This window comes from Triticum dicoccoides, chromosome 5A, assembly GCF_002162155.2.
Source record: "Triticum dicoccoides isolate Atlit2015 ecotype Zavitan chromosome 5A, WEW_v2.0, whole genome shotgun sequence".
Classification (NCBI taxonomy): domain Eukaryota; kingdom Viridiplantae; phylum Streptophyta; class Magnoliopsida; order Poales; family Poaceae; genus Triticum; species Triticum dicoccoides.
The window spans coordinates 489,886,003-489,905,112 of record NC_041388.1 but is presented as its reverse complement, the minus strand read 5'-3'; positions in this window follow the sequence as shown (position 1 = coordinate 489,905,112).

The following is a 19,110-nucleotide window of genomic DNA, read 5'->3' as shown; positions in this document are numbered from 1 at the left end:
ACTCCCGAACTCGGCGAGAAGAAAAAAGTCCACTTCACGCCCACTCGTCCATTATCTCCGCCGATCCCCAACCTCCTCCCGATCTCCACCTCAGTCACTGATGGGGCGCCGCCCCGGCTTCGGGCCACCGGCGCCGCACCATCCCACCACCTCCACCCGGCGTGCCGCCATCCCGACTCCCAACCACCTCCACCCTAACGCCAGTACCACCCCGCTGCCGACCCCAATTCCTCCCGACGCTGCAACCCGCTCCTCCTTCCGGCGAGCCGCCGCCCCCACCTCCACCCGGTGCGAGGCCGCCCTCGCCTCCTTCCGGCGCCACCGTTCTACCTCCCGTCCCCATGTCCACCTTCTTCTTCAGTGAGTTCCCGACAACCGCCGCCATTCCCGACCACCACCGACCCACTCCCGCCCTGCCGGCCACTCGGGTGGCCGCCATGCCTACCTTCCCTTTCGACCGACCTCCTCCTTCCTCCCGACCAACGCCGTGGGACCTCCCATCCCGCGAGAAGCTCGACGGCAGCTTCCCTCGATCCAGCGCCACACCAATCAGGCCAACCACCGCCGCAGCTGCAGTCTAGCCTCACGCGACCATCCCTCCTCCCTTTGTCAGCGCCAGCACCTCCCCTCCCGCCTTTGCGCCACAGTCAACATGGCCTCCCGCCGGCAGAGGCACGCACATCCTCGCACACCTCCCCGTGATACGTCTCCAACGTATCTATAATTTTTTATTGTTCCATGCTATATTATATCATGTTTTGGATATTATTGGGATTTATTATACACTTTTATATTATTTTTAGGACTAACCTATTAACCGGAGGCCCAACCCAGAATAGTTGTTTTTTGCCTATTCCAGAGCTTCGCAGAAAAAGAATATCAAACGAAGTTCAAATGGAATGAAACCTTCGGGAACGTGATTTTCGGAACGAACATGATCCAGAGGACCTGGACCCTACGTGAAGAAAGCTACCAGGAAGGCACGAGGTAGGGGGCACGCCTACCTCCCCAGGTGCGCCCTCCACCCTCGTGGGGCCCACGTTGCTCCATCGACGTACTCCTTCCTCCTATATATACCTACGTACCCCCAAACTACCAGATACGGAGCCAAAACCCTAATTCCACCACTGTAACTTTCTGTATCCGTGAGATCCCATCTTGGAGCCTTTTCTGGAGCTCCGCCGGAGGGGGCATCGATCATGGAGGGATTCTACATCAACATCATAGCCTCTCCGATGAAGTGTGAGTAGTTTACTTTAGACCTTCGGGTCCATAGTTATTAGCTAGATGGCTTCTTCTCTCTTTTTGGATCTCAATACAAAGTTCTCCCCCTCTCTTGTGGAGATCTATTCGATGTAATCTTCTTTTGCGGTGTGTTTGTTGAGACCGATGAATTGTGGGTTTATGATCAAGTTTATCTATGAACAATATGTGAATCTTCTCTGAATTCTCTTATGTATGATTGGTTATATTTGCAAGTCTGTTCGAATTATCAGTTTGGTTTGGCCTACGTTGATCTTTCTTGCAATGGGAGAAGTGCTTAGCTTTGGGTTCAATCTTGCGGTGTCCTTTCCCAGTGACAGTAGGGGCAGCAAGGCACGTATTGTATTGTTGCCATCGAGGATAACAAGATGGGGTTTATTTCATATTGCATGAGTTTATCCCTCTACATCATGTCATCTTTCTTAAAGCGTTACTCTGTTCTCTTGAACTTAATACTCTAGATGCATGCTGGATAGCGGTCGAAGTGTGGAGTAATAGTAGTAGATGCAGGCAGGAGTCGGTCTACTTGTCTTGGACGTGATGCCTATATACATGATCATACCTAGATATTCTCATAACTATGCTCAATTCTGTCAATTGCTCAACAGTAATTTGTTTACCCACCGTAATACTTATGCTCTCGAGAGAAGCCACTAGTGAAACCTATGGCCCCCGGGTCTATTCTCCATCATATTAATCTTCCAATACTTAGTTATTTATTTTGCCTTTTATTTTACTTTGCATCTTTATTTCTCTTTATCATAAAAATACCAAAAAAATTATCTTATCATATCTATCAGATCTCACTTTCATAAGTGACCGTGAAGGGATTGACACCCCCTTTATTGCGTTGGTTGTGAGGAGTTTATTTGTTTGTGTAGGTGCAAGGGACTCGTGCGTGTCCTCCTACTGGATTGATACCTTGGTTCTCAAAAACTGAGGGAAATACTTACGCTAATTTGCTGCATCACCCTTTCCTCTTGAAGGGAAAACCAACGCAGTGCTCAAGAGGTAGCACCCCGCTGCTAGTGAAGTGAGCAGAAAAGATTCCCAAGATTCTTCCACCAAACACAGTTCCAGCTGCTGATGAAAGTAGTATTTTTATTTCTTTCTTTGTGGAAGGGTGAAATGGACACTCGTTTCCTTAACAGAAAGCCAGCCGCTGTCTTGCTTTGCTGATCGTGCTATTGGCTTGTCATTCAGATAAGTGAACGAACGAACAAGAAGGGAAGTTTCCTTCACATGGCGGGGAATCTAGACATCAACGAACCAACAATTTGCAATGTAAATTCCTGTGAAAATCCATGAAGCAATTCCGTCCTAGTAGAAAGGATGGAAGGTTTAGCACCACCAGTTAACCATGTACACTTGATCAGTGAAATTTCTACGTCCCAAACTGTAGGAACGGTAGTGATCTTTGCAAGCACGGGACTACTGGCCTGAATGTGATTGCAACCACAGTTACAAGTGTGGTGTGGGCACTGAAGGTTGTTCAATAACCATCATGTGTTTATGTTATGTACTAACAGAAGGTTTGGCTGCATGTTGACATGTGCAGCGTGAGTAGTGTGAGTTACTGGATGAAAATTGGTGGTCTAGCACTCGAGGATGGTGCTTGCACTTAACAGTAGACCATGGTATTTTTTATGGATGACACACAAGAGAAGTGTTGTTTTCATTGTTAAGTATAAAAAAATAGTATGTTCTCATTGACAGAGATCAGATATGCTTCTATGTGAAAATAAATTACAAGTCCAAATATGTCTTAGAAGTTCAATTTGAAATAACCGAGAAGGTCAAAAAACCTTGAATTTCAAATTAAAAAAACTAGATAATTGTTTGCTTATTTAAAACCATATTTTTCTAAGAAGTTCGAATCTAACGTCAAAAAAACTTAGATGTTTTCTCATTACTAAATAATAAAATGAAGAATTTAAATTTTTTAAAAAATAAAAAACGAAAAAAAAAGTTTTAAAATATTTTTTTGCTTTAAAAAAACCAGAAGATCAAAATAAAATAACGAAATGGTTTGATGTTGATTAAAAAAACTAGGATATTACCTTCTTTACAAAAAACTCAAATATCTGCTATTATTAAAGAATCGACCATGAAGATCAAAAATTAAAAATTAAGTCAAATTTATGTTTATTTAAAAATCAAAATAAAAAACTTTATAAAAAAGTTAAGTTCAAATTAAAATAACACAGAAAAACAAAGTATATTAAAAACTAGGATTTAGAAGCTCAAAAAACAGAAACAAAAAAAATGCTCTTTTGGGCATTCCCCCCCCCCCCCAATACTAAAGATTAAAACCAGGAAGTTCAAATTTAAAAAATGGAGTAGTTCAATGTATGAAAAAACTAAGTTTTCTCATTACTACAGAATAAAACCAAGAAGTTCAATTGGAAAAAGCGGAGCAGTTTGATATTTATTTGATAAATCGTATATTTCCAATTACTAAAGAACAAAACCAAGAAGTTCGATGTTTCTATCAAAGCTCCAATCTTCACATTTCTAAAAATACACAAAAGAAGTTCAAATAAAAAAGTTAGAGCGGTTCAATGCCTATAAAGAAATCACATTTTATTGTTACTAAAGAAAAACAGAAGGAAGTCTGAATTGATAAGTGACGGAAGTTCACATATTGCATCGTGTGCATTTCGTATGAGAAAAAAAGAATAAAAAGGCAAAGTTTAAACTTTTGTTCCTAGAAGTTCATGTGCTTAGTGCGGGAAAATTCAAAAATTCTGTGAGAGAGGTTCACCATCTATTTCATTGTTCAAAAAGCAAATAGAAGTTCAAATAAAAAAAGTGAGAGCGGTTCGATGTCTATAAAAAACTCAAAAAGTTCCCTTACTAAAAGCGAAACATAGAGAAGTTCAAATTGATAAGAGCCCGAAGTTCACGTACTGCATGGTGTATGTTTCATGAGAGAAAAAAAAGAATAAAAAGAAAACTCTAATTTTTTTTGCTAGAAGTTCAAGTGGTCGTCTCGGGGAAGTTGAAAATAACTTGTGAGAGAGGTTCACCGTGTATTTACGTGTGCAAAAACACACACAAAAAATATTTTTTGTGTGAATTAAAATAATTCTCTCTATCCATTACCAATTTGAAACAAAAATGCTTTAAATTAAAAAGTTTCCGCTATTCAACAACTTTTCAAAGGTGTATAAATATTCTTATTCTAAAGAACGGTTAAAACAAAATGGCGCATGTTGTTCGAACCAAAAGCTTAAACGTTATGTTTTAGAAATTAATGTTTTAGATATAAATGTGAAGTTCATGTTTTAGAAATTCATAAGTTCATGTGTACCATGTACTGAAGAAATTCATCAATGAAAAAAAAGACCGTCTAGGCCATTTCACTAACAACAAAAAATGACTAAAAATGTCGCGAGACAAAAAGAAACAAATCGTAGAAAGTGGAAAAAACTATAATCTTGTGTTGTAAAAAGTTAGAGTGGGTCGATGTTTATAAAAACTCAGATTTTTCCATTAATAAATAGAAACAAAGAGAAGTCCAAAGTGATAACTCCCGGAAGTTCACGTACTGCATGGTGTGTGTTTCGTATGAGAAAAATACAATAAAAAGGCAAAGTATACAAGTTTTGTTGCTAAAAGTTCAAGTGCTTGGCCCAGGAAAGTTCAAAAATTCTTCTGAAAGAGGTTCACCGTGTTTTTGATGTTCAAATGGAAAAAGAAAGTATTTCAAATAAACCAATAAATCCAAATTATAAAAATAGAGAAGTTCAATATTTATTAAAAAAGACAGGTTTCTCTTCGTTACTAAAGAATAAAATTAAAGAATTTCAAATTAAAATAAAAGGAGTAGTTTGATGTTTAAGGAAAACTCAAATTCTTTCCATTTCTAGGAAAAATAAATGTGTGAGGTTTAATTTAAAAAAATGTTTGCTGCTTATTTGAAAACATATTTTTTATAAGAATAAGACTAAGAAGTTCAATTAAAAATAACAGAGAAGTTCGCAATATATAAAAAAACTCAAATTTGTTGCAAGAAGTTCATGTGCACCTCCGTGCATGGTTCAGAATTTATATTGCGGGACGTCCGCCCTCCAATTACATGTTTTAAAAATGGCAAAAAATGGCGTCCGACCTTCAATTGCGTGTAATTTGATGTATACACAAAAATGCAACAAAAGTTCATAGTGAAAACAACGAGAAGTTCAAATACTGCAAGGAATGCATTTCAGGTGAGAATAAAAAGTATAGAAAAATAAAAGCTTAAAAGGTTTGTTGAAAGAAGTTCAAGTGCTCTGTCCGGAGAAGTTCAAAAATTCTTGCAAGAGAGGTTCGTTGTATTTCGATGTTCAATTTTTTCCCATATAAAAATCTAATACAATTCTTTACTCAAAATATAAAAGGTGAAGTTCATATTGAAATAACAGAGAAGTTCGGAGTTTATTAAAACCTAGGATTTACCTGCTCAAAATATAAAAAACACAACGGCATTTGTTGCACTTTTAAAAACAACTCATAAACGAAAAAATGGTTGCTAGAAGTTCAAGTGCTCGGTGAGGAAAAGTTCAAAAAAATCTTGTGAGAGAGGTTCACCGTGTATCTAGATGTCCAGAATACATAAAAAATATGTTGTTTTTTCTGTTTTAAAAAAATTCTCTCAAACCGGAGAGAAGTTCAAAGTGATAACAACTGGAAGTTCAGTACTACATGTTGTGTATTTCATATAAGAAAAATACAATAAAGTGAAACATAGTGAAGTTCAAATAGACATGCCCCAGAAGTTCAACTACTTCACGCAGTGCAAAAAACAACACGTCAAAAATAGAGTGAGGTTCAAACAGACATGCCCGAGAAGTTCAACTACTTCACGCAGTGCGTTTCCATTCGTAATGAAGGCACAAATCATGAGAAAATTACAAACAAAAATACGTCACAGAAGTTCAACGTGAAAACAACACGAAGTTCAACTACTATAGTGAATGAATTTGAGATGAAAAAGTTTTAAAATTGTCGCGAGTATGAAAAAACGATCAACACGGGAAACTTGCGTGTTTACAATAGCTTTCCATCGGTATATCAGTTGCTCAATTCCAGTGAGTGGATGGAGAGCTACGAGCAGTGGATGGAGATCTACGAGCAAAAAAAGAACGTGAAAAACAGAGTGAAGTTCAAGCAGACATGCCGAGAAGTTTAGGTTCTTCACGTGGGCATTTTCGAAGAATCTGTTTCACGATAAAGGCAGAACGAATGATCTTGCCATTTTCGAAATTACTTGAAAACGGCTAGGAATCACAGAAAACCATCAACATGAAAAAGTTTCGCATTTTTCTTAGCTTTTCAACGGTATATTACTTGCCCCATTCTGATAAAGTTTGAAGAAATTATGGCAAAAATATGTTTTAGCCATTTTTAAAATTGACTTAAAACAGTAAGGAATTGGGAGAAACAATATATATCAGAAAGTTTCGCATTTCCTCAAGCTTTCCAACGCCGTATCATTTGCTGCATTCGGACGTACGGTTAACAAAATAGATCGAAAATACGAACTCGGTGGAACTTGTACCGTTTTCTAAATTACTCTTAAACCGTTCAAGATTAGAAAAAACTTCCTACATGAAAAAGTAGCGCATTTTCATAAGCTTTCCAACGCCATATCATTTGACTCAATTGGATTAGCCATTTAGAAATGACATCGAAAATACGAACTCGGCTGTTCGGTTTGCGAAATTTTACGATTTACCAAATTACTCTTTAAACATAGGGAATTGGAGAAACTTTCAACATGTGGAAGGAGCGGTTTTGCAGCAGCTTTCCAGCGCCATTATATTTGCCGCATTCCGATAAATGGTTTAGAAATGCGATAAAAAATATGATTCACATTTTTTGTTTGAAGAAAAACGGTTTTCAAAACTGCTCTTAAACCGCTTACATTTTGTCAAAAAAAAATAATTTGGGTCATGATACTAGTGTCCATAGCTTTCCAACGGTATATCGCAAGCCCCATTTGGGCAATGTTGGCGAAAGTTCAACCTAGCACTGGGAGAAGTTTAGGTTGAACAATTCACGCAGTAAAATTGCAAAAAACGCAATTTCATCACGACCCGAGAGCAAAATCTGCCAACGAGCGATATTCCTATTTCAAACCGGTATTTAGTTGCTAAAAAATGTTTCTAGATTACACTAACATCATATAGAACACGACTAACAAGAATAATTAATGGGGGAAGCCACGGTTGCGAAGATAGCCCAAAGGTCGGGTTCATACAAAGGGAAGTTCAGGCGCGTTACTCAGGCAGTTCAGGTTGTGATCAGAATATTATTCTGATCCCATGATCAGAATAGTGTTTATGTATATATCTAGGATATTCTGTTTCGCATAACAGAATATTATTCTGTTACTGTTGTTGAACTGATGAATTCGAACGGTTGTACCGATGATGTCATTTCGTTGAACTGATCCTGTTCTCCCGCTATCCCCCTGACGGTGTCCTGGACTAGGGGGTACTCAACACGTCATCTCCCGATCTGATAGATTGGGCCGAGGACCCCTGTGGCCGTATACTCATGGGCCAGTTCGGACAACTGCCGCATACAAGGAAGATTCCACAAGACTTGGCGATCAAGACAAGGACTTCTCCCCACCGGCGTATTCGGCTAGGACTCTTGTTAACCTAGGCCTCTGGTGCATTATATAAACCGAGGCCAGGCTAGTCGATACAACTCCATATACAACAATCATACCGTAGGCTAGCTTCTAGGGTTTAGCCTCCTTGATCTCGTGGTAGATCTACTCTTGTACTACCTATATCATCAATATTAATCAAGCAGGACGTAGGGTTTTACCTCCATCAAGAGGGCCCGAACCTGGATAAAATATCGTGTTCCCTGCCTCCTGTTACCATCCGGCCTAGACGCACAGTTCGGGACCCCCTACCCGAGATCCGCCGGTTTTGACACCGACATTGGTGCTTTCATTGAGAGTTCTGCTGTGTGATCGACAAAAGGATCGATGGCTCGTCGGCAGATCAACTGCGACTTCGGCGTCTCCGTCACCAGTTCGACTGGTCACCTTGGTTCGACCAAGAATTGCGCCCCGTGTTCGGATCACCATGTTCGGACGAGGGCCTTCATCAAACATCAACTCCGATCTCTATCAAGATCACGGAGGAATCATCTATGGAGCTCGGGGGCTCAACATCAGCATTGCCCTCAAGCGACCGTGCTGTTTTTCTGGACAACAAACTCGTATCTGCTGCCACCACCTCCTGGAGTATCGCTTTGACGACCGCTTTGGTGGAATTGTGCGGAATTGTGTTTACAACAACCCTGGAAAATTTCGTCGAGTTCCGATGGAGGAATCTTTGGCAATCCACGGTATACCGGAGCCCTGTCAAATCTGGACGGGAATTTGGATGAGTTTAGGGCGTGGTGTCCAGCTTCTAGCTCGGACGTCCTTTGGAATATCCAACCGTTGATCGGCTGTGGAATTCCTGTATCTACCACCTCTCAAAATTTCAGCTCGATCCGACCGTCCAAACTCCGGGAACCTTCCGATTAGTGCATCACTTTTCGAATCTGTTTTCTGCGCGAAAACGAGTCCGACCCGAGTTCATCTTTTTTATGAACAGGATTTCGGACATCCCTTTTGAAGGAAGTTTTGTATGGGGTATTGTGTTTTGTTGCCGAAAACATCCCACTAAATTTAAGATCTTTTGAACATGATCTTCAACATCATGCTGGTGTCAAACCAGTCCGGCAATATTACTCCACGGCTGCCGACCTGCGCTAGACACGGCGTCACTTTGTTGAGCCAAGCTCAACCTCTTCGGATCATCATCTCGGCAAGCCGAACAAGAGTCCGTCATCGTGAAGGATAAATCATCACCAACATCGCTGCCCCGCGGATTACATGGAGCGGGCATACCGGCATCACCGCACGGTCGCTTCATCAAGCCGGCATCGACCACGTCACGACCTGCATTGACAGGGCCACACTATTGCTTCTTCAAGCTGGTGTCCATCACGCCGACCTACTTCGACTCATCGGCTGACATCGAGGCTTCGACATCTCGGCTGGACCGGGGGCTTCGCCATCTCTTCATCAACCTACTCCGGACACTTCGGCGTCACTAGCCGACCAGCTCCGTCACGTTAGCTGGGCCGAGGGCTTTGCCTCGGCGAGTCAACCTTTACCAGCATTGCCATGCCATCATTTTATCGCCCATCAGGCAATGGGTGTGCGGAGCGAGTCCCAATTTTGGGAATCACCTTCCTTCGGATGGCTACAACAAATAAACCAGGTGCTATTAACCTCAATATTTTTTGCTTGTTTGGGTTCATTTTTTCCCAAGGAATTATTACTCTGGTTTGTCCATGATATGTACACAGGTCTATCAAATGGTGACCGCATTAACGACGGTCGCGTGGTGGTTCGATCAGTTTCCGTACATAGTCCGGCGAACGCCGCATCCGGAGCTCGGACCGACCTGTGAATTCAGGCTTTGCCACGCCTTTACTACATCACGCCGACGCCCTGCATCGACATTGACTTCGGCGCCAGGCCATATTTCTTCTATTCCTCACTTTGCATAAATTATTTATTATGCAACATTTTTTTTAATTATCATTATTACTATTATCTCCGGTTTGCACTATTTTATGTGGCACAGGAAAATGATTCAGCCGGACTATATCCTTTGGCGTCACCTCGGCTGGACGGGGGGCTTCGTCAACACTTCATTACCCCATGTCGGGGACTTTGGCATCACTTTGCCGGCCTGCATTGACCGTGCTATGTCACCACTTCGGAGTGCCGAGCTCTTTGCTCCGCCACCTCGGGACCGGCTTGGGGGATGGCACCTTGTCCCGCATCAAGCTCGGACCGCGTCATCAATACCGAACACATTAACCAGCTAAGTTGCCTTCATGCTCAAAGTTTTAAATTTTTAACTTGTGTTCGGCTCGACCAAGCATTATACTTTTTTGGAAAAAAGTTGCTTGTAAATTTTTTTCCTTGTCCAAACTTTGTTTGTGACGCACAAATTCAAATACCCCGTTTACTTGGGGGCTTCCTTCATGAAGCTTTTTCCTCTTGCATATGATTATACTTGTACGGCTTCGTTCCTTGTTCGTGTATTACGCCATAATATGCACCATATTGACTTAAGCGATTTGCAAGCTGGGTTGCCTCGCTCCTGTGTTTACCCCTACTTCCCGATTGTTCGGCTAGGGAGTAAAGGAAGCACCTCTGCGATTGTCACGATCGGGTCAACCGAGCCGGACCTTAGACTGGGTGAAGCCGAAAGCTAGCGCTCTTATAGTTTTCAATGATGGTCGGCACACAACGGAACTCATGAGTACAAAAAATCTACTGCACAAGTCTCATAATAACAATGAGCACCGAAGAGAGGTATCGGCGAGGGTACTATTTTCTTCGAAGATGCTTCTTACACTTCACGGTAATATAGCATAAGTTCCCTGAGCGCGCTTTGTCTGTTACAGCCTTATGGCCTGATTGCCTGGTTATTGGAAACACCGTCGATATTCTCGACCGATGGAGTACATAACACTTTTTGGTCCTTGACCGAAGAGGGAGAAGCTGGCGGTCGGTTAAGACGCGTTTAAAGTTTGGTTGAATATAGATATGATATAAGTACTTCGGTACATGCAATCATTCTTCTACCCAAGTCACTTGGGGGCTCTTAAGTTTATTTGAGCCGTTTTATAATAAGTGTTCTTCTTCTTAGTCGTTGCAAAGTTTTATTATTATTTATCACTCCTTTTTTTGACACGAGTGTGCGGTCACTAGCCGGGGAGCCTAATTTCTCTCTCAAAGCCGCTAGAGTTTAGTTTGCTAAACTGGCCTGATGAGAAGTACTCCACCCTCGGGATAGGAGGTTGAAACCATAGGCTGACCCGCTCAAAGTCTTGAGATAGGATGTATCATGTTAAAACACGACAGAAGCACTTCTTTTTTCTAAGACCAACTTTCGGATTGGCACTGAACACTTGATATTGTTCGGACGTCATGTTTTTACTGACGTTTCTTGGTTTTCCAAGCTTTTTGGCACTTTTAAAACTATTTGTGCTTTTCCAGCATTAGTCTCGCAGTGCAACGCCGGACACCTTTAGGGATTCGGCAAAAACATTCTCAGATATTGCTATATATGCATCGGTTTCGAATTGTGTCTTCGGTCAATAGTTGGATTGCCCGGCTCCTGCACTTGCTTCCTACGTTCCGTTTTGTTCGGCTAGGCGTGCAAAGGGAGAACCACTGCGATTGTGCTTCCAGCTCACATGGTTAAGCACCTCAGTGGAGAAAGCCGAAAACTGACTTTCACAATAAGCGTAAACTGGTCAGCGATCCGATGACTATGTTAAATGATGGGCCGTTCATAATATTGGCTGAAGTGTTTACGGCTTGACCCCGACTGCCGCCGAACACTACCGGGGGCTATTAACTGGCCTCCCAAACTAAATCCTCAATATTTTGCTCTTACATTAGAGCTGAGGTTTAATGATCATGCTTAGCATGACAACCCAAAGGAAGAAACCGATAGCGGGACCATTTTCTTTAGAGGACATTTCTTATGTTAAACTGTAAATATAACATATCTCTCTGCGTACCTTTGTTTATAAAACCGTATGACCAGATTGCCTTGTTTGTCGTAATCCTTGCCCTCATAAAGGCTTTATAAAGTAGGACAAACACTCCTCAGCTAATGGCCAAGGAGGTGGAAGCCGATGGTCGGTCAACAAAGTTTTGTACAATGCGGATTCGAGCATTAATGATGTAAAGTACTTGAATACATAGAGTCATTACACATAATTTGTGATTTTACTATGGATATCGATCCTTAATTCGGCCACCCGTGCCCGCATTAAGGCTCAGGGGCTACTGGGCTTCGGGCTTATTATTTACAAATATTAAAGGGGCATATTGATCCCCTGATCTCGCGTTGCCACCCGACCAGTGTCTCGGGGGCTACTGCATTGCTTGTCCAATGCAGAAAATTTTATGTGCAATATAGTTTTCGAGGAGATTTTGATCCTCAGGTTGGTCGGCCGCACCCAACCTGAGTCTCGAGGACTGAGCACGCCGCTTTTAGTGTCCCGAAGTATTCTGCCGAGCTAGGACTTGATCCTCAGGCCGATTTTGCAAATCGACCTGAGTCTCAGCGGCTACTGGGATCAGCGGTCTTATGTCATCCTTCATGTGCATCTCGGGTTTTAGACCGATAGCCACCTTGAGGGCTACTGGCTATATATCTCAGCAGAGAATAAATTGCACCAATCAAAAATATTGACAAAAATCGGCCCACATTTGGGGTGGTGCACCACCTCGGAAGCAGTCCGGCATAAAGCTCGGGCGCTAGCGGCTGGCTCCATAAAGGGCATTTTCGGCATTAAGCTCGGCTAAACTCCTTCAAACTTCTTTGAACCAAGGTGATTTACGACACCTCGGATATAGTCCGTCGTTGGAGCTCGGATACAGTCCGGCGTTGGAGCTCGGATATACATTCTGGCGTTGGGGCTCGGATACATATTCCGGCGTTGGAGCTCGGATATAGTCCGGCGTTGGAGCTCGGATACATAGTCCGGTGTTGGAGCTCGGATACATTCCAGCGTTAGAGCTGGGAAGCGGTCCGACGTTGGTGCTCGGCTGCTAAAGATACCTTGAATGCAGTCCGGCGTTGGAGCTCGGACGCAAGAGGATGCTGCCGCTCGGGAACAACCTCAAACCTGAGGTGTGGCATAAAAATAGCAAGGCATTTATAAAGGCCGTAAACTTAAAGGGGCTCCTCGGATACCCGACGTGTAAACTCGTCGAATGCATTTCGGCGATCCTCAAGATCGAAGATAAAGAAGATTCGTTGAACCAGTTTTTAAGACCGACGACCGAAGATCAAGAACAGTTCGGAAGAATCGAGGAGCGTCCCTAACTTGAAGACCGGTTCAGGGGGCTACTGATGGTGTCCTGGACTAGGGGGTACTCAACACGTCATCTCCCGATCTGATAGATTGGGCCAAGGACCCCCGCGGCCGTATACTCATGGGCCAGTTCGGACAACTGCCGCATAAAAGGAAGATTCCACAAGACTTGGCGATCAAGACAAGGACTTCTCCCCACCGGCGTATTCGGCTAGGACTCTTGTTAACCTAGGCCTCTGGTGCATTATATAAACCGAGGCCAGGCTAGTCGATACAACTCCATATACAACAATCATACCGTAGGCTAGCTTCTAGGGTTTAGCCTCCTTGATCTCGTGGTAGATCTACTCTTGTACTACCCATATCATCAATATTAATCAAGCAGGACGTAGGGTTTTACCTCCATCAAGAGGGCCCGAACCTAGGTAAAACATCATGTTCCCTGCCTCCTGTTACCATCCGGCCTAGACGCACAGTTCGGGACCCCCTACCCGAGATCCGCCGGTTTTGACACCGACACTGCCCGTTCTGCCAGCCAGTCCAGCACGTTGCCGATCCGGGATTTGAGGTGGTTGGACGCCGTGGATAGGTGCTCGGTCTGTGACACGATCAACGACATGGAGCCGTGGAGCTTGCTCAACTTTTGGATGATCTGGTCCGACCTCTCCTCGATCGCCGACAGCTTCTCGCTCGCCCTCGCCGCCGACCGGGTCAGGTCATTCACCAACCGCTCCGTGCTCTGCTTGCACGCCTCCGCCCTGCAGATACGGACACACAACTCAGAGACCAGTCAAAAAATTCATCCTCCATCGGAGGAGGAAGACCAAGACGATTATGGTGGATTGCGTACTGGAGATGGTGGCAGAGGGTGTTGGCCTTGAGGAAGACCTTCTCCTCATGCTCGGGAGAGGCGCTTGTGGCAGTGCACCATGCGCGAGCGCTCGTGGTAGGGCGGCAGCGGCGGGCGGCCGGAGTCCTATTGGTAGCGGGCGCTGAGGCGCCACGCAAGCCTGGACTGGCGCTCCTTGCCGGACATGATGTGGGCGCAGCTGGCGAAGAGGCCGCGGTACGCCTCGCCCTAGCAGGAGGCTGGGCCGGTGATCCTACGTCGTGCGCCCTCCAGCACCTCCACGCCCCTCGGCCAGCCGCCGCCTTACGTCGGGAAGTCGACCACCGTCCTGCCGCCGTCGTCGTCGGGCAGTGTCGGCGCAGCGATGGTCTAGCTCGTGGTTTTAGTCGAGGAGGAGGAGGAGAAGATGCCCCATGCACCGGCCGCGGGGCACAGCGACGGCGATAGGATCGCCAGCGCCACGACGACAAGAAGAAGACGGCATGTGCCTCTCATCTTGAAATTGTGTTACCCAGTCTAGACTCTGGATGGAACTTTGAATGATTCCCGGAGTGTGATGTTCAAGCCTGCACTGCGAATTTGTGTGAAGATTATTATTACTGTTTCGATCGATGCAAACGAAGCAGATGCATTGTAAACTTGCAATTAAACGGAGTTGTATTTGCATAGGACAAAGCAGGGAAGTTTTGAAGCCTGGTCATTATTATGACCCCAATCCATCCAAGCTGTGAATCATTAGTGACACAGATGCATGCCTGCACTAGCAGCAGTAATAAGCAGTAATTGGTTGTGATGTTCATCTCCATCGCATGCATTATTCACAGAGCAAACGAATCAACTGCAAAAGGGGAAGGAAATGATGCACCGAAAGATGTAAATCTTCCTGGAGCAAAGCAGAGCCTGAATAATACATCATGCACCGGAAATTAAACAGATTCTTTTTAGTTAGGTTAATTAGCTGTGGAATTTCGTTTTGACCGATTTGTGATTCTGCGGATCTATTATGGTGCCCCTGATCCCTTCTCCCATGTCCAGCCTTCATAGAGTAGTTTTGAATGGTTCCAAAAAAGTACTTGAACTAATGTCTATATGGATTTGTACTGAGCGTGTTTTCACAGACTAGATTTTACTCTCTTTTTTTGGTACGGCTTTTCCTCGTAACTTTTCAATGGTTTATGATTTTCATAGTGCTTGAACTTGCATGGTTTATATCATTGAACTGAATGATATTTTTTCGAAAAGAAAATGTTTTGTGTGTTCCTTTTTATAAACTCAAATTTCTTTACAACGATGTTTTGGACTTCTCGCGTTTTGTGAGTTGAACTTTTACCATTTGAGTTTTCGTGGGCTTTTCTTTTGTTTGAGCTTTTTTCCAAACTTATCTGAGCCGTCATGTTTGAACATACAACTTTTGTAGTTGTGAACTTGTGGTTTTTTCCATTTATTAAGTTGCCTTTTACCTCCGAACTTTTACTGCTACAATCTTTTCTTGAAAATTTAATCTCCCTTGAGTCAGAACTGATGCAATTTTTAATTTTTAGTTTATGGTACTAGAGAGTTTGTACTTCTCAGAAAATAATCAATCGATGTTCTTTTAGTTTTAATTTTTAATTTTCTTTCTCATCCTTATCCTTACTGACGGTGTCATCACCATTGTGCCTTTATGGTATCGAAAAAAAATCAATACAGTGAGACACGTAGTGCTGTTTTCCCGTCAGAAAAAAGTGTACTTATAATGATCTATGTGTGTGTCTGTACTGATTTATTTTCCATAGAGTAATTTTAAAAGGTTTCAAAAAAGAGCACTTGAACTGATGTCTGTATGGGTTTGTATTGAGCGTGTTTTCACATACTAGACTTTACTCTGTTTTTTCGGTATCATTTTCGTCATAACTTTTCAATGGTTTACGGTATCATAGTCCTCAAACTTGCATAGGTTATATCGTTGAACGAGTGATATTTTTTCTAAAAGAAAATTTTTCATGTGTAATTTTTTGCAACGATGTTTTCAACTTCTCTTGTTTTGCGACTTGAAATTTTACTATGTTTTTCAAACATGGTAAAGCCATGTTGTATGTTTTTGTAATCCAGAAAACTGAGCAAGAGTGCTTTCTAAAGGTCACCATATTTTTCAAACATGGTAAACTAGATTGCTTGATGAAAACAGTAGTTCAAACATTAAAAAGTGCAGAAACAGTATAAAATTTTAGTTCAGTTACTCTTGCTCAATCAAAATCGGGCAGGCCCTGCTCAACACCACCTACCAAGACAGAAATGCTACACCAAACATGTGTTGGACTTATGTAGAGGAAGTAGGCATATAGTGCAAAAGAAATGAGACACGTCACAAGGTTATAACCGATGAGACTAGATCAACCACAAAGTGTAGCCATGTTCTTCGCAAACCAAACCAAATCATCTCAGGTTTCGATTATCTAACATGAACAAAAGAGATCCGGACCACACATGACGTCCGCAAAAGCTTCATCAGCAGCAAATTCACAGCAGGTTCCCACGAGTGTGAGTTAACAAGGGTGGCATGGCACGAAGTTACTGCACCAGCTTAATTCCTACTCCCTCCGTCCGAAAAAGCTTGTCCCTTAAATGGATGTATCTAGCACTAAGTTAGTATTAGATACATCCACTTGATAGACAAGCTTGGGACAAGTTTTTTTGGACAGAGGGAGTACTACATACTGTACTTAGCAGTGGTGGTGCCACTAGCGGCGGAGGTGATGTTATCTACGATGCACAGATGACACTCTCAGAACCTCCTCTTCCTCTTCTTCTTGTCCTCGGACTTGTCGCCTGCATTCTTGAGCTGCAATGGAGCACAACATCGTCAGCCATCTCAATGGATCACATCATATAAAAATGAATCGAGCTTTAGCAACCGTGGGTGGAGGATGAGTAGTCAGCCAAGGTTGCTAGGGTGCTTACCCCGATGATGAGGACTCGACAAGGACAACGACGAAATGAAATATAAAAAAGTAAAGAAGTACAAATATTGAATGGCCACACATGTATGGTATAATGAACTCTTAGGGCCTTAAAAGTGTAATTACAGTACATTTATAAAGCTCCACAAGATAACACGAGGCCTCTGCCAAATGAAATATACAAAATACTGAAAAAATCACACTTTTGTACGAAGGGAATACTTCTAAACATGCTCGACGACACCCATTGAACTTGCGCAATTCACTTGTAGCAGCAAACAGTAACTTAGAAGTATTCAAATTAGAAAGCTCATAAAGTAAAGCATGGCAACTTGTCTTTTCCAGAAGAACAACCGAAGCGCATAGTTATTCATCTCCATATCAATAATACCTGGCCACCAAAAACCTGACAAAAGTTTTTTCCTGAAAAAACACAGCACAATTTGAATGCATCAGTACACACTGACTTTTTCAGTTTTCAGAAGCAATCAAACTTGCTAAATAGTACTCATGTACTTACTGGAACCACACATCCTAAAATATTAATCATGTACTTACGGGTACAGATCAAATTTGCCACTCGGGAAGTTATGCTCTCCAAAACATTACTAAATTCTCATTTCTACAGTTTTTCAGTTCGCATGTGTAGCATGACAGGAAGGCATAACTGGCTGTAAATCGCACTCAAGCCAAAAAAATTGTAGGGTGCTCAGCGGTATTATTATTCAACATGACAAAATCGAAGGTTCAACATTCTCCATCACCGCACTAGAACTGAACTTCAGATAGAAAATAGAGGTAACAATAGCAACAATTGGTAGCTGCATAGTAGAGGGCATGCATCAGCAGCGGCTGTGCCGGACAGTCGTAGGTGCAGCAGCTTGCAGCAAGGAGTGGTCGGCAGGCAGCTCCTTGAGCGACCTACCACAGAGCAAGAAGTTGTACTATTGAGCTGGAGGTCCTCGACCCCGCGACTCCTCCAGCAGGCTGCACTGTTTGCTACTGAAGCATAAGCAATGGCGTTGGAGTGGGATGCGCCCATGGCGGCGACATTGAACGGACAGGGTGGTGGCAGCGAACTTCCTGTACGTGGTGGCGGTGTAGCACCATTCGGGAGAAGGCAGAGTGGTCGCGGGGGAGCATCACCGGATGTTGGAGGATAAGTTGACAATTTTGTATTCTATTCTGTTTTGAACTGAAGTGCGTGGATGAATTGAACTTTTCCGACACATCGTAACTTATATGCCTGCAGAGTAATTTTTGTACTTCTTATGTAGTAATACATGGACTTTGCAGTTAAACACATGGACCATGTAGTAATTCAAACTTAATTATATGATCATCTCATGGACTTGTTCTCTTTGTGATAGAGGCAAAGGTGTCCCGTCTTTCGATGAGATAGTGGCTATCGTTTTGGAGGAAGTCGACTTTGATGATACGACTACGATCGTGCGAGGACGGCGTGCCTTAGCAATCGCTAAACCAACTTCGAGAGGTTATTGACCACACCGGAACACGATCAACCTGACCACGAAGGTCTGTTTTCCTGCAGGCAAACGAAGAACAAGCAAGAAACTAAGATTGCAATCTGGATATTGCGAATATAAGAGGAAAGCTTTATTGATCAAGGTGGGGTTCTATGACGCCTTTGTCTGGTCATTGAACACTGCAGCTATGTCGAACTTTAATCTAAACAAAACCCCAGAAAAAAGCTACTAGATGGATCTACCTATATATGAGCAAGAGGTGGCGGCCAAGGAGGTGGGAGGACGTCCCAAGGCAGCCTAAAACTAACCCTAGGTCGTACAAGGCTCATGGGCCCAAGTGGAGGTGATGCAACACCTTTGGGCTTGTAGTTTGACTCGGATTCTGCTGCAATGTCAGATTGTTTTGTCCATAACTCAACGCTCCGGATGAATTTGAAGGTGAATCCAATTGTGTTGGAAAGAGCACGAAATCTACTTTCAAACAAAAAAAGAATCACCCAATTCGGAGTCCGTATGAAAAAGTTGTTGGCGTTTTGAGTTAGGTATGTCTGTGCAGTCCGAATCTGAATTCAGAACGTGAGAGACTTGGACTCTATCTTCTCTTGGCCCAAAAGTAACATGAGAGGACTTTTTGAATAGCATCTAAACTTCTCTTTTTCCC